Below are 13,219 nucleotides of genomic sequence, written 5' to 3' on the forward strand. Positions count from 1 at the left end.
GATGCAGAATACACGCTGCGATTTCAAAATTACGCTTTCGATAAACCACCAATGCCCGCCAGCCATAACGACAACACCAAAACTTGCTCGAGCATTCACCAACATGGAGTTCCTAAAGAGTGCCCTACCAAAAAAAGAAGAAAAATCCGTGGACACCTAAGCACTTCTTATGAGCTGTGAATGCGAAAGTCAATTGAACGCCGCTGAGCAGTCCTTCGAGTTTTGCGCTGCGAGTAATGTACCATAGCGGTACATGCTGCCTGAGCCAACAAGCACCCTGCGGTGCCCACGCCGCATGCCACCGACGTTCTGCGCGACGAGAGACCGAGGAAGCAGCAGCAGTCACCAAGGCCGGCAGGCGTACGCAGTACGCCTGCTTGTCGGCCCTTTGGCTAAGCCCAGTGGCGGTGAGAGAGAGAGAGAGATACAGACCAGGCGCAGGCTTCCGAGCGTAAGAGCAAGGCTGACCTGGCGTCGCGGCGTTTCCCTCTCTCCTCACGCAACTCCTGCAGGTTTGCCCTTTCGCCAGCAGGTGTGCCGTTTCGTACGCTCTGCTCCGTCGAGGCACCCTGGTGGCGTGGCGTGGCGTCGCAGTCAATCGGAATTTAGGTGCCGTTTCACTACTACGGACGACAGACGCCGGCTTTCTCGCCTCAAAAAAATTCCGTTAGGTCTCACCTACGAGTATCGTCTATTCAAGTATAGACCCTTTCGCTGTTTACAAACATCGGCCATGTACGGCTTTCTGTTTTGCTCACTGACGTGTTTAGAAAATTCAATGCACCTTCCAGCCCGTGAGGATGATCGAACAGCGAAGCTGTGGGGGGTAGACGTAGTCGTTGGTCACGCTATAGGAGCAGGCATCTTTCCGCTAATCAGAGAGTCTTTACAGGTCCCGCAGAACCTGAACTCTTCGACTGACGTAGAAGGGAATTCCTTCTCTAGGACTTCAATGACCTTGGAACGCTGCACGTCGTTGCACACAGGCTTGAGTTGCGTCAGGTCGTGCTCGAACCGGAGCCTGTCGCAGTCCTCGCGACTGTAACCAAAGTCTCGATCCAGGAATTCCCGCTTGAAGCGAGCAGTGGCTCCACCGTTGAGGATGGTTACATCTCCACGTTGACGCCGCTCTAGAGCTTCTCGTTCGCGGAGCCCGACTTCTTCCTTCCGACGCCACCGATGTGTTTCCCCGTCTCGGGTGTGCACTTCGGGATCGGCCTCCCGGCGCTGCCGTTTAAACTCGGAATCTGTGGCGCGCAGCTCGGGGTCGGCCCTACGACGACGAGCCCTTCCACCAGCCAACTCTCGCTGACGCTAGCGGTAGGCAGCTTTTCATAGCTGTAACTGGGATGGAATGTGCGGAACCCCTAATCCAAAGCTCCGTAAATTGGGCGCAAGGCCCACCACTGGAAAAGCGGGCGCTGCAATCGTTTTGACTATTGGTTGGGTCGGTTTGACGATTGACGTCTTTGCGTTTCTTAATGATATCACGTACACGTTCGGCTGCGACGGAGAGAACGACGTCAGTGACAGTATGCTCGCAGTCCGTCGTTGCCGCTTGCGTTCGATGTCTCGAGTTTGCTCAAAATTAAATCTGTCCATCACGTAAGACGGATGGACGGAAAAAAAAAAAACTTTATTGAGATAAGCACCTGCGAGATTGCCAGCCCGGGCTCAGGCCAACCAGGCATCATGTGCGGTGAGGCGTATCCTTTCCACCGCTGCCCGGGCCCGCTGGATTGCCCATAGTTGGTCGTGTAGATCTTTTCTGAGTCAGAGCGCTTAGCCATCGCTGCTCAAGAGGGACCGGTTCTATGTTGTTCTCTATGTATAATGCTCTGATCTCTGTGCATTTCCATGAGATGTGGGCCATGTCTGCGTGTTCGTGCCTGCAGAGCTTGCAGCTCGCCTTTCTGGGTATTGTCTGAAATTTACTCTGTTTAAATGTGCTGGGTTTCGGAAGGTTCTGGTTTGCAATCTTCTCCAATCCGTTTCTTGCGACCTGTCGAGTTGTTTGTAGGGCTGCGGGTATGCTTCTTTGTTTCGTATAGTGACTCAGTATGTCGTGGCACGCGACCAGTATGTCCCTGTCGTCTTGTATCGCTATTTCGTCCTCGTCGCCTCCTCCGTGTTCTCCATCGCCTCTGCCGCAGTCCTCCCCCCTTCCGCGCGGGGTGTTAGACCGTCACTGTGCGAGCCGCGGTGGATGAGTTCTCGCGCGGCTCGGTGGGCCTTCTCGTTGAGGCTCGGAAAGGCGCTCAGGTCTTCTGTGGTTATTTCACCGATATGTGCCGGGATCCGTTTGAGATATTTGAGTGTGATTTTGCCGTTTTTGAAGTCTTCTGCTCTGCGTTTCAGGATTTTGGCCGCCTCGGTGGAGACCCAGCCCTTTGTGAAGTTCCTAATGGCCGCCAAGCTTGGAGTCACTGATTATTGTTCTGTCTAGTTGCCGACCGTTTATTACAGCCAATGCGATACAGTTTCTCCCGCTGCCTCCGACGATCTGGTCCTCGACGATCTGGTCCTTACGGAGCCGGCAGTCACGCTCTTTTCTTTCATGTCTACGACCGCCATGGCGAAGAGGGAGGTAACCTCGTCATCACCGACACTACCACTGTCGTCCCGGTTTCGGCGGTACCGGAATAACTGAAAATGTCTCTTCTCTCGACTTTGTACACGGGGTGCATGTCCTTCTGGATGTTTTCTGTGTTTATTGCGGCTCGGACGTCCGGGTGAATCTGCGTCACGTAAGACAATGAATGGCTCATACTCCCTTAAGCAACGGATCATACCCCCTAAATGCAGCCTCCCCATTACGTCGACAGAAGAGAAGTGAAATTCTACGCTGGAATGACGAGCGACAACGCGGAGCCAGCTGTGGAAGAAGGCGACGATGACGAACGCGGGAGCAGTGGCACGAGCGCGTTCGCGCGGTAGCCCGAAGGGGCGCGAACGCGCTCTGCTGTGGAAGAAGACGATGACGCTCGAGCCATTGCTGATGATGATGATAGCTTTAGCGAAGTCCGAAAACCAAGGCACTGTTGACTGGTTAATATCCCTGCCTTCCTTATATATATATATATATATATATATATATATATATATATATATATATATATATATATATATATATATATATATCGCCAGCTGTTTTGGTACTGTACCCTTTCTGGCTGACCACGTGAACGGAGAGCTCACAGTAGGATTTACATTATCAGTTATTCCTGAAGTGAAATTTACCGCGGTTTCGGCTCACCAGCAGCGAGCTCACGGCCCAAAGGGCCCTAGTGCAGCACGCGAGCGATGCAGCACGACTCAGTGGAGCCTTGGAATAGGGGCCCACCCTTGCTGAAGAGAAGTCTCAAGTCGCTAGCGCCAAGAAGATGAAGACGACGGAGACCTCGTAACCGCGAAACTCTTGAAAGACTCAATAAATGTTTTCACTCACTCACTCACTTATCATCAACCTGATTCATGTCCACAGTGTATAGGACGAAAGCCCCTCCGGCTGTTGAGGCGGGAACAGCGCTAAGGACACGCACAAAGTGAAGGCACATAAAAAACTATACGTGCGCTGTCTCTCAACTGAGTGATTTTTGTGAGGGACAAACATCTAAATACGCTGGAACGCGTCATAAGAAGCATAAAGACATCAAAAATTCAGCGGCGATTTAGCGGTAAACGCGAGAGAAATGTGTTAGCAGTACGGCGCACCTTTTCAGGTTCCGGATACATGATTTAAACCGCGTTCACCACTTTGAAAAGCGTTGTTCAGGAGCTCACTGGACACACGTGTTACCTCTTCGAAAAGATAAGTGCAACTGACGGATGTCCGGAGCAGAAAACCGTCAGCTGCATTTTGTGTGTGTGTGTGCGTGCGTGTGTGTGCGCGTGTGTGTGTGCGCGCGTGTGTGCGCGCGTGTGCGTGCGTGTGCGTGCGTGTGCGTGCGTGTGCGCGCGTGTGCGTGCGTGTGCGTGTGCGTGCGTGTGTGTGTGCGCGCCACTTGACCGGCTTCCCAGACTTCACATACACTTCCTAATACTATAACGCATCAAAATGAAATCAACCGGCGGTCGCATCTTGCGTCACACACAATGTTGCGTGCGCGTGAGCAATGCCAGTTCATAGGTTCGCAGACAAAAAAAAATCACCGACGGTTACGATACTCCCTAATGCGAGATTTGAGCGCAGCTCTATACGTGTTTTCATTTTGCGATATATTAGCTGGCGCGGACAATCGGTCTCGTGCGGTACGTTGCAAAGGGAGCGAGATGCGGCGCGACTGCCTCGCTAATCGGGACATCGCGAAAGGCGGCGCGTGGCTGACGCGTGGGCGCGATTCACAGCAGCCGCCGCAGTCAGACCTCCGCTCATTCCATGTATGGTATCGGAGGGCGCGCTGGCCGCATGGCCGATGGCGTCATCGGTGAACAGACAACGCACGCTACTCTGGCGCCATGTCGTAGTGATCGTTGCCGCAGAACACGTCTTGGGAAGCACTACGCTTTTCTTCTCATGCTTTCGTCATACTCTCCTCCTCCGCTTTTCTCCTCGCGAACTCTTCGCCATCGCCGTCTTTCATCTCCAGCTGCGCTCCGCGTTCACTCGTTCATCCTTCGCTGTGCTCGTTCACTCGGTTACGCCGAGGGACGCCGACGCTCAACGGAGGAACGGGCGCCTAATTAGAACTGCGCTCTAATGTGTGATTTCTTGAGAGGTAACAATGGATGGCCAAGTGGCACATTTCCCTTTCAATTATGTTATTCTTTGAGTTTTCGGTTATTTTCTGGGTAAATTGCTTGATGTTTCAATGCGATTAGCATTCCTTGCCTACTTGAGGCGTTTCGAGTGTCTATCTGTCTCTCTGTTCACCCATCTAGCCTCTTACGCCGACCCAACGAGGCAAGTTGTCTACCAGCTTGGGGAAATAACTACGTTCTCGTTGTCCTGATGACGCGTTGTCATCATTGTCATTCCAGCTTTGTAATCCGACCCTCATCACGCCTAATGTCCCTATATATTTCTTGCTTTTTAAAGCAGAAAATCGAAGGACTTCAGTCACCCCGTTGTTGTCGTACACTCGTCTGAAATTCACTGTCATACCGTCGTCGCGATACCGTCGCGATCGTTCTATTGCTGTCGCTCCAGCTTCGTCATCCGACTGCCTTCATGATGTCGTGGTCACACCAACGTCGTCACACAGTCTTCGTGATATAGCAGTCGTTACGCCCCCATCGTCCTACACTCATCCCATTGTCCTCGTCCGTTGTCATGCCATCGCTATTTCGCCGTAGGCACGCATTCGTCGTGATGTCGTCGTGATCGTTCCATCGTCTCCATTCTAACTTTTTTTATACTCTACTATCATGCCATCACCATAATACCTGTCCTCATGTGGTCGTCATGACGCTGTCATATTACAATGGTTATCACTTAAAAAGCACCATACAATTGTCGTCATACTCCTTTCGTCGTTTCAACGGCGTCACTCCTTCTCCGTCACACTAGCGTAATCGTGCTGTCGTCATTCAATCGTGATTAGGTCACCGTTGTCCTTCCGTCGTCCTCGTTGCGTTATCTGACAGTCGTTGTCATGCATCCGTTGTCATGCCGTCGTGGACCCGCCATTGTCATTCCAGCTTCATCTGGTTGTCATACACTCGTCATCCCATTTTCCTCGTGCCGTCGTCGCCACGCTGTCGTCTTATACTATCGTCACCTCAATGTCAACATGCTTGCGTCGTCATAACGCCTTCGTCGTTCCATCGACACCATTCCCTCTTCGTCATTCCATCCTTGTTACTGCATCGTCGTTGTACGGTCGCCTTCATGATATCATGCTCATGGACGTCTTCGGCGAGCGAGTGGCATACCAAAGTTGGCCTATACTGGAGGCAGTGTATAACGCATATATAACCGTAACAACGGCAGTCTGAGAATGACTACAGATTTTTTTTTATGTGACTTCAGCCAATATGGTGTGTGTGGGTACAGTGCTTGAATGCTTATCGCGTTACCGTCGACGGTTGTCGTGAGATGGTTCCTGCCGAATTTTTTAATGTGTAAGCGTCCTTTGGCGAGTACCCCAGCAAAATCTGTCCGTCACGCGAGAAGTGTAACGCCTTGTATCTGCACAAAAATTCGTAATTTCCGAAGACATTTGATCGTTATAATAGTGTAAATGTAGATGTTTGGTAGCTTCAAAGGTGATAAGCAACAACTGAAACCAAAAAAAAGAATTGATGTGAGCGAAAACTCATATGATCAGATTTATGCATCCGATAGATTACATAGGGATTCATAGAAAATGCCTGGGGTGGTCCAACCTTTGGATGAAAATTTATAGGGGTTGACCAACTTGAAATGTGGGGGTGGGCGAACTCAAATTTGAGGGTGGATCAACTTGAAATCTGGGTGTGGGCCTACTTGGAATTTGCGGGTGGACGAACTGAAATTTGGCAGTATGCTTACGCATACTTAGTCAAGTTCAGTGGAGTTTCTGCATAATTTTTTTTTGCTTCTATTTCACACATGTCAAATTAAGGCCGACAACGGCATTGATTTCAATGTACACCCACATAGCCACTCACTGTTTTTGTCACGTTGTAATGCTGTTCGAGTCCTTGTCCGTGTGCTTAGATCTGTTCCCGCAGGAATATGTATAACCAACTAACCGATGCTCTCACATTAATATGCTCTCCCAGTTATCTATCCCTGTTTTGCGCCAGCGTGACTCCATCCTGTGTGCCTACCAGTCCCTCTGCGGAGCGAGACGTCGGTGTTCGCTCCACCGAATCCGGGCAATCCTACACTCCCGGCTGGTTTCTACTTCCTCCCTTTTAAAGCGAAAGCTTTACTGGCCGCGAACTTGCGATTTCACCGTGGCGGTGCTCCGAGGAGGCACATGACGTCACAACGCGCGCCTCACCGCGGATATTTCTCTCTCGCTCCCTAGTCACTACTGCGCATGCGACACTATAGCACCGAGCCACAGGTGTTCCGCCGCTGCGCAGTGCCGCACCTTTCCGCCGCCGCCGTTTGGTATGACGTCACACCGCGTTTCTCGTCGTTGTGCTCGCCTCCGCTCGCTTCGCCAGCTGCGTCGCATGTCTGATTACATGTCGGAGGATTGAAAAGGACAGCTCGCGTGCGCCGAAACGACAGCTGAGGCGGCAGTATGGACGGCGACAATTCTGATAAGCAGGATGAGGCCTGGAATCGACATTGGATCGAGATGAAGAGGAAACGAATCACCCAGGAAACAGACGAACAGCGCGCCGAACGACTGCCTAAACGCCGCAACATAGCTAGACAACCAGACTAACCAGGACTTGCAATCAAGATTAACCAAGGCTAACCATGCTATGCCTTAGCTTTCGTTACGTATATCCTGGCATAGCCGAGCTAAGCGACTGCCAATTTTTTTCCCTTCCGCTCTCGCCACGGAAGCGGAAGTGATCAGTGCTCGCGCCAAACAACCCGGATGGTCCTACGCCCCTGGCTGGTTTGCACAGCCACTCCTCCTTCTTCGCCTCTAGGCACGTGTGGGTACAGAATGCCCTCGGCGGAGCATGACGTTAGCGCTCGCGCCACCTATTGCGTAGCTACTACGCTTATTACTGGAAGCGTAGCAGCTACTACTTACTACTGGAAGTGTAGGAGCTACTACTACTTACTACTACTGGAAGCGTAGCTACAACGCTTCCAACCTGCCTCCCTCTCATCTTTTCTCTGCCTACACGGATTGGCCTGGAATCTACGTATGACTTGTACGCGGCGCTGAAGACTTGCGATCGCATTAGTTCTGGCCAGACACTACATTGAGCGCGCAACCTTTTCAGAAATCGTCGCTTTGGTCAAAGTAGGGCACTGGTTTGGGGGAGTTGGTAGCATTCCATGGCAGTAAGCTTTGCACGCAGAAGCCTACAGTCTTGGCCTACTTATCTAAGCGTGGCGTCATACTCATGGGTAATCCAACTGTGACAATGAGAAATCACAGTCTTTCTAGTTCTTATTTCTTTAATTTGCTAGCGCTTTACAGATCAGAACTAGGCTACCGGCGCTGTAACCGGATTTGTAATCTGGGCCGGTCCCGGAGGCAGTGTACTGAAAGGCACGAACGGGTGGGCGTAAAAATTTTAATTTTATAGCCTTATAGAGTACAAAACTTTCAGCGATGTAGGGGCGGAGGGTGCGTCCTCAGGGGAGCAAGTGGTGGGTTGAAGGTGACGGAGTGAAGGACAGGCAGCGTAACGATTCGAACACGTGACTGTTTGAACACGTGAGCGGTGGCTGTTTCCCAGGGGTAGAGCTGGCGTGCTGGATTGCGTAGTTCGCTCCACCACATTTCGCCGCACGGAAGTGGTTGTAATAAAGCTGGCGGTTCGCATAGGCGTACGTATACGCTTGCTTGCTTCCCACCGAGACTGATGGCGCTGCTATCACGTGCGCACTAAAGCCCCTTAAACTTTAGTGCGCACTAGAGCGCCTCGATGTCGGCGCCGTGGAGAAGCGCGATAGCGAGGCAGCCGAGTGCGCACTATAGTAGAGTGTACGTATATGCGAATCCCGCGCACTGTAGGAATCGATGTAAACGAAGCTATGCATGCTGCTTGCTTCGACTGACGGTAATTAGCGGTAATGATGGCGGCGAATGTGTAATCTCTTCAGAGTTTAGTCCAATACGAGAGTGGCCAGTTGACGTTAACTTGCGTGCACCACATGCTGTTTGTCTGCGTAGTACAATTAAAGAACAAACAGGGAGACACGTTTGCTTGAGGCGTTGTTGTGCGTCAGTGTTCATAATCTCCAAGAGGGTTGATCATTATAATTGCCTCACATGGCAAATCGCATCGTGGCAGAAGTGTTAAACTTTAGTTGAATTATGACAGTGTACGTAATTCAAGTAATTGTTGTAATTGTGTGTACACACTGTATACATATTCGCGGTCTGCACCACGTTTCGCTGCGTATAACGAAGACGCTCCCGTTCCTCGCGACGCTTCTTTCGGGCCTGGGTGTCCTCGACGCCGAGTGTACGCTTTGGCGCCATTTTGCTGCAGCGTGTTTACGTGGTCCTTCTGGATAGTCAGCCAGCACGCTGTTGATAAGCCAGCTCCAAGCGCTCTCTTCAGGCTGTGGACGATTGTAATGTTTACGCTATCACAGTCCAGCACCCCACCTCCACAGCACAGCACCTGCATTTTTGTCGCATAGGAAAGCAAGCACAGCACGTGCCACGCGCACAAACTGTGACACGCTGCCGCGGCGGCGCCGGCCGGGTGGATGGATGTTACGAGTCTCCCCTTTGGAACGGGGCGGTGGGTTGCGCCACCAAGTTCTTATTTTAATGCCTAATGTCCTAGTTATGTTAAAAAAAAAGGAAAGAAAGCACGATGAATTCCCATAACCAAAGTTTCTGAATCCCTATTAAGAACTTTGTTTTTGTACGCCTTCGTTGTTTGTCGTTTCCCCACTTCCACCAATCTTCCAATCGCCTCTTACTAATCTCTATCGCGGACATGTTTATTTTCCCCCATGCTCTCGCCGAACCCAAGGGCTTCAAGGAGGCCAGTGATTCCTAAATCGACCGCGGGGCAGATATCTTCACATTCTAATACAACATGCTCCATCGTTTCCCAGCTTTACCGCAGCAAGCCCATGCTTCTTTCTTCTTATGGACGCGCGGAGACGAGCACCATCTGGTGGTGTTGCAAGAAACCCAGCGGCGCGCTCGAGCAATACCACAGCAGCAGCAGCGCCCGGAAAGTCGGGAGAAGAGGCAAAGAAAGCGTCGCTTTAATATACCAGTATTTCGAGCACTCTAACACTATGATGCTTCGATAGCAGCGCTGCTCACAACTATTGCTGTCCAGTATGGGTAGGCATACTTGAAAGCCCCTCCATCCATGCGCCGCCCGAAAACGTGGATGGGGGGCGGGGGCGCTCTAGGCATACTCACTCTCGAGCAGAGCCAACTAGTCCAATGACCAACTCTAAACAACTACTTGGTTTAATTCGTGTAGAATAATTCACATTCTTTTTTTTTTCTTTAACTCGGTGCTTGATAGCTGAGACACCCTATACATATTTCAGGACGAAAGCCTCTACTAGCAATTGCTACTTAATTATCCTTCTCTTGTGTCCAACCGCATTGTATGGGTTCCAATTTGCAACTTTGCCACCGCTAAATCACCCCAGTAGCGCTGTGGGACATGGCGTTGCGCTGCAGAGCACGAGGTCGCGGGTTCGGCCTCTTATGATGCAGTTCCAGCAACACCAACGTTCTGGAATTTCGTGCGTGTTCTGCTACACCGTCGCCACCGCAGAAGCATGCCCGACGCGATATGTTATACGCTGCAACTCCGTTGCGAAATTCAGCAGTTCTTTAAAAAAAAGGCTAGGTGACAGCTCAGATGACCACATATAGTGCAAACTTTTTATCTACTCACCAAAATCCAGCAGCGGCGGCCACGGTTTCATGCCGTATACGGTGCTGAAAGCCACAGGGTGCTTCCGTTTGCATTCTTTTTGAGCACAGGTTCGCCTAAGCAACTGTAAACTACGGGGCGATCGCATTCGCCGTACAAAACGCACCGTACATGTACACCAGAAGTCCGAAGTTCGCTCACTTCCTCGGAACGTGCCGACTCTCAAAGCAGATCACGCAAGGCATCGACACTGGCAAAACGCGAGTCACCAAGGAAACGAAACATGCTGAATCAGAGCTCGGGGACGCGAAACAGCCTGGCAGTCATCGAGACTGCGCCTGCGCACGAACGAGTATGGCGCAGATGCGAAGGGGTCGCTTTGTCTCGTGTCCTGCAAGACTGCTACGATCATGCTATAGTACGGCGCACAAAAATGAAATGTTCTCTGTAAAAATTCGGTGTCTCTTGATTCGATTCGTCGTGGAAGTACACACCACGATTTTGAAGAAAAAGAAATGGCCTATGGCAGGGTGGTAGTCCGGCTGGAATACCCGAAGCGGCAGAGATTACTAGCACAAGAAATAAAAAATGCATGCAATGACTGACTGACGGGCTAGTTGGTTCATTATCACAGAAAGAACAGCGCTTCAAGACGAGATACAAAGGAGGAACCACACAAACACACTGCGCTAACTGCGTGTTTACTATGCTGCTGAGCCTTTTCTACAGAGCAGTAAAACGCAATGCCAACAAGACCATGAAAAGAAAGCACACCTTGATCAGTTCTACCCATTCTCTGCCTCCTCTCTAGTGTTCTATCTACGTTCCCTCTGCAGCTTCTGCAATGCTTTTGAGGGGCGGGGGGGAGTCACGAATAATTACAGCTGTCAAGAGGGTAATGAGGCAAACGCCCAGAGAACTCCAGAGGGCATTGTGCACATACCACGCGATGGAAAGGTCCAAACGAGCTTCTCGCGTCACCTATCCTCTCTGCGACGCTCCTGCCATCTATATACACGCTCTGAACCACTCCCCGACGCGGCGTGAAAGGAAACACCAGCTAATCAACCGGGATCGTGTGCCCCCTCAAACTCGGATCCCATGGATGAGGCACCGACGACATACGACGAGATAACAAACTACTACAAGCAAAAAAGACGGATCTACCCGCCTCCAAACGCAAGCCTCACGCGAGCGCAAGCCTCAATCCTGCGTCGAATCCGAACTAAGTCGTTCCCCAGCACACATTGGCTTGCCATAATTACCAACGGGCAATGGAACCCAATATGTCAAAACTGCACAAATCAAACATTGGCTACCCAAAATCACATTCTTTGGGGGTGCGAGGGCTTACCCCTTCCCAGGTCGCTCCTGCCAGCTCCCTCACAACAGACGTGGGAGGAGCTGCCCAGAACGCCGGATGAAAAACTACAAAAAGCGCTCGTTGCCTGGGCCGAAAGGGTCGCTCCTCGTGAGGGGCCATCCTAGGACTCGGGCCTGCCAGATAACTGAGCAGAATCTCAATAAAGTTGTTACCACCACCACCAGCAGCGCAAAAGTCGAAGGATGAGGCAAAGAAAGCTTCGCGTTAAAAGAAAACGTCAAACATTATCTCGATTGTTCGTATTTCCTTTACTGCCGTGAAGATAAGTCATAGTGTGTAACGTGCAAAGGCTCGCCATCCTGAAGGGCGTTTCATACGGAAATCGGGGCCGTGAGTGTGCTAATCAAGCTGTGTAGGTATTTGCTAGTGCATAAAAAAGAACCGAAAATCCAAAGGGGTGAGGGCAGCTGTTAGTCCCTGTGAAAATACGCGCTGTTCCGTTTAAAATCGTCATCTGCCTCGCTTGCATTTCCTTTCTTGAAAACGCCGCGCCCGCTACTTTCCTTTCGGCAATGCCGTCATGCTGATAACGCGCATGCCGCTCGTTACTGGGAAGTACCGCGCTCGCAGCGTTAAAGGAAATGCGGACACGACAGATGACGTTTATTGTTGTGTGGCAAGATACGACTCAAGGGGTGTAAACTTTTCTTTTGAGTGCAGTAAACAAGAACGTTAATTAGTAGTAATCATCGGTAACTCATGTGAATTAAAGTGAATTACAGCGAAGGAATGTGAATTAAAGTCAGAACAAGTTAGAGTAAGGTTACTTAAGGTGAAGTGATTTAAGGTGGAATAAAGTGAACTGAGGTGAAGTGAATTAGGTTGGATAAAAGTAGATGAAGGTGGATTTGAGTAAGCATACGTAAGTGATCGTCAATGTTATTTCTTTTTGTTTACGCAATTGCCCCTAGACGTTCTCACCACCTTAGGTTCTTTAACATCCTCACCAGGTTTTTGCAGTGAAAACAAACAAGTGCGGTGCCTTGATCATGTGGCGACGACAGCCTCTGCAAAGTACGACACCGACGTACACATAAAAACGGCTGCAAATCCAAATAACCGCCAGCATGCCCTTCTAGAAGAAGCGACTACTGGCATATTCTAATGGTAGCTTCACAGAGCTCTGTCAATGCTACAAAGCTTGAATAGAAGAGCAACAAAGTTTTACTGGTAGCATATACAGGCTACAATGGAGATAATGAGGTCTAATTATCTTCTAGATTGTTTTTCATAATGCAGGGGCTCTATAACGTAAAACTATTCCAATCTCCTTATGCCAAATTTATGTAACTGCCATTGCAAGCCCAGGGCGGTGACTCGCAGCGTTGTCTTAATATCCCAATCAAACCCACTCCTCATTTGTAGGAGGTCACTTTGTTTGCTTTAGAAATGAATAACATTGCC

The 13,219-nt window shown here is 50.4% G+C and overlaps 1 long non-coding RNA gene across 1 annotated transcript in view; it reads right to left on the reverse strand.

The window, feature by feature from the left end:
* LOC129381395 (uncharacterized) overlaps positions 1–10,855 on the reverse strand; it is a 149,561-nt gene extending 138,706 nt beyond the window's left edge. Inside the window, exon 1 of the long non-coding RNA XR_008609584.2 lies at positions 10,453–10,855. This is a non-coding gene — a long non-coding RNA (uncharacterized lncRNA). The remainder of the gene's footprint in view (positions 1–10,452) is intronic.
* Positions 10,856–13,219: the final 2,364 nt, after the last annotated feature.

Source organism: Dermacentor andersoni, chromosome 11 (assembly GCF_023375885.2).
Source record: "Dermacentor andersoni chromosome 11, qqDerAnde1_hic_scaffold, whole genome shotgun sequence".
Lineage (NCBI taxonomy): Eukaryota > Metazoa > Arthropoda > Arachnida > Ixodida > Ixodidae > Dermacentor > Dermacentor andersoni.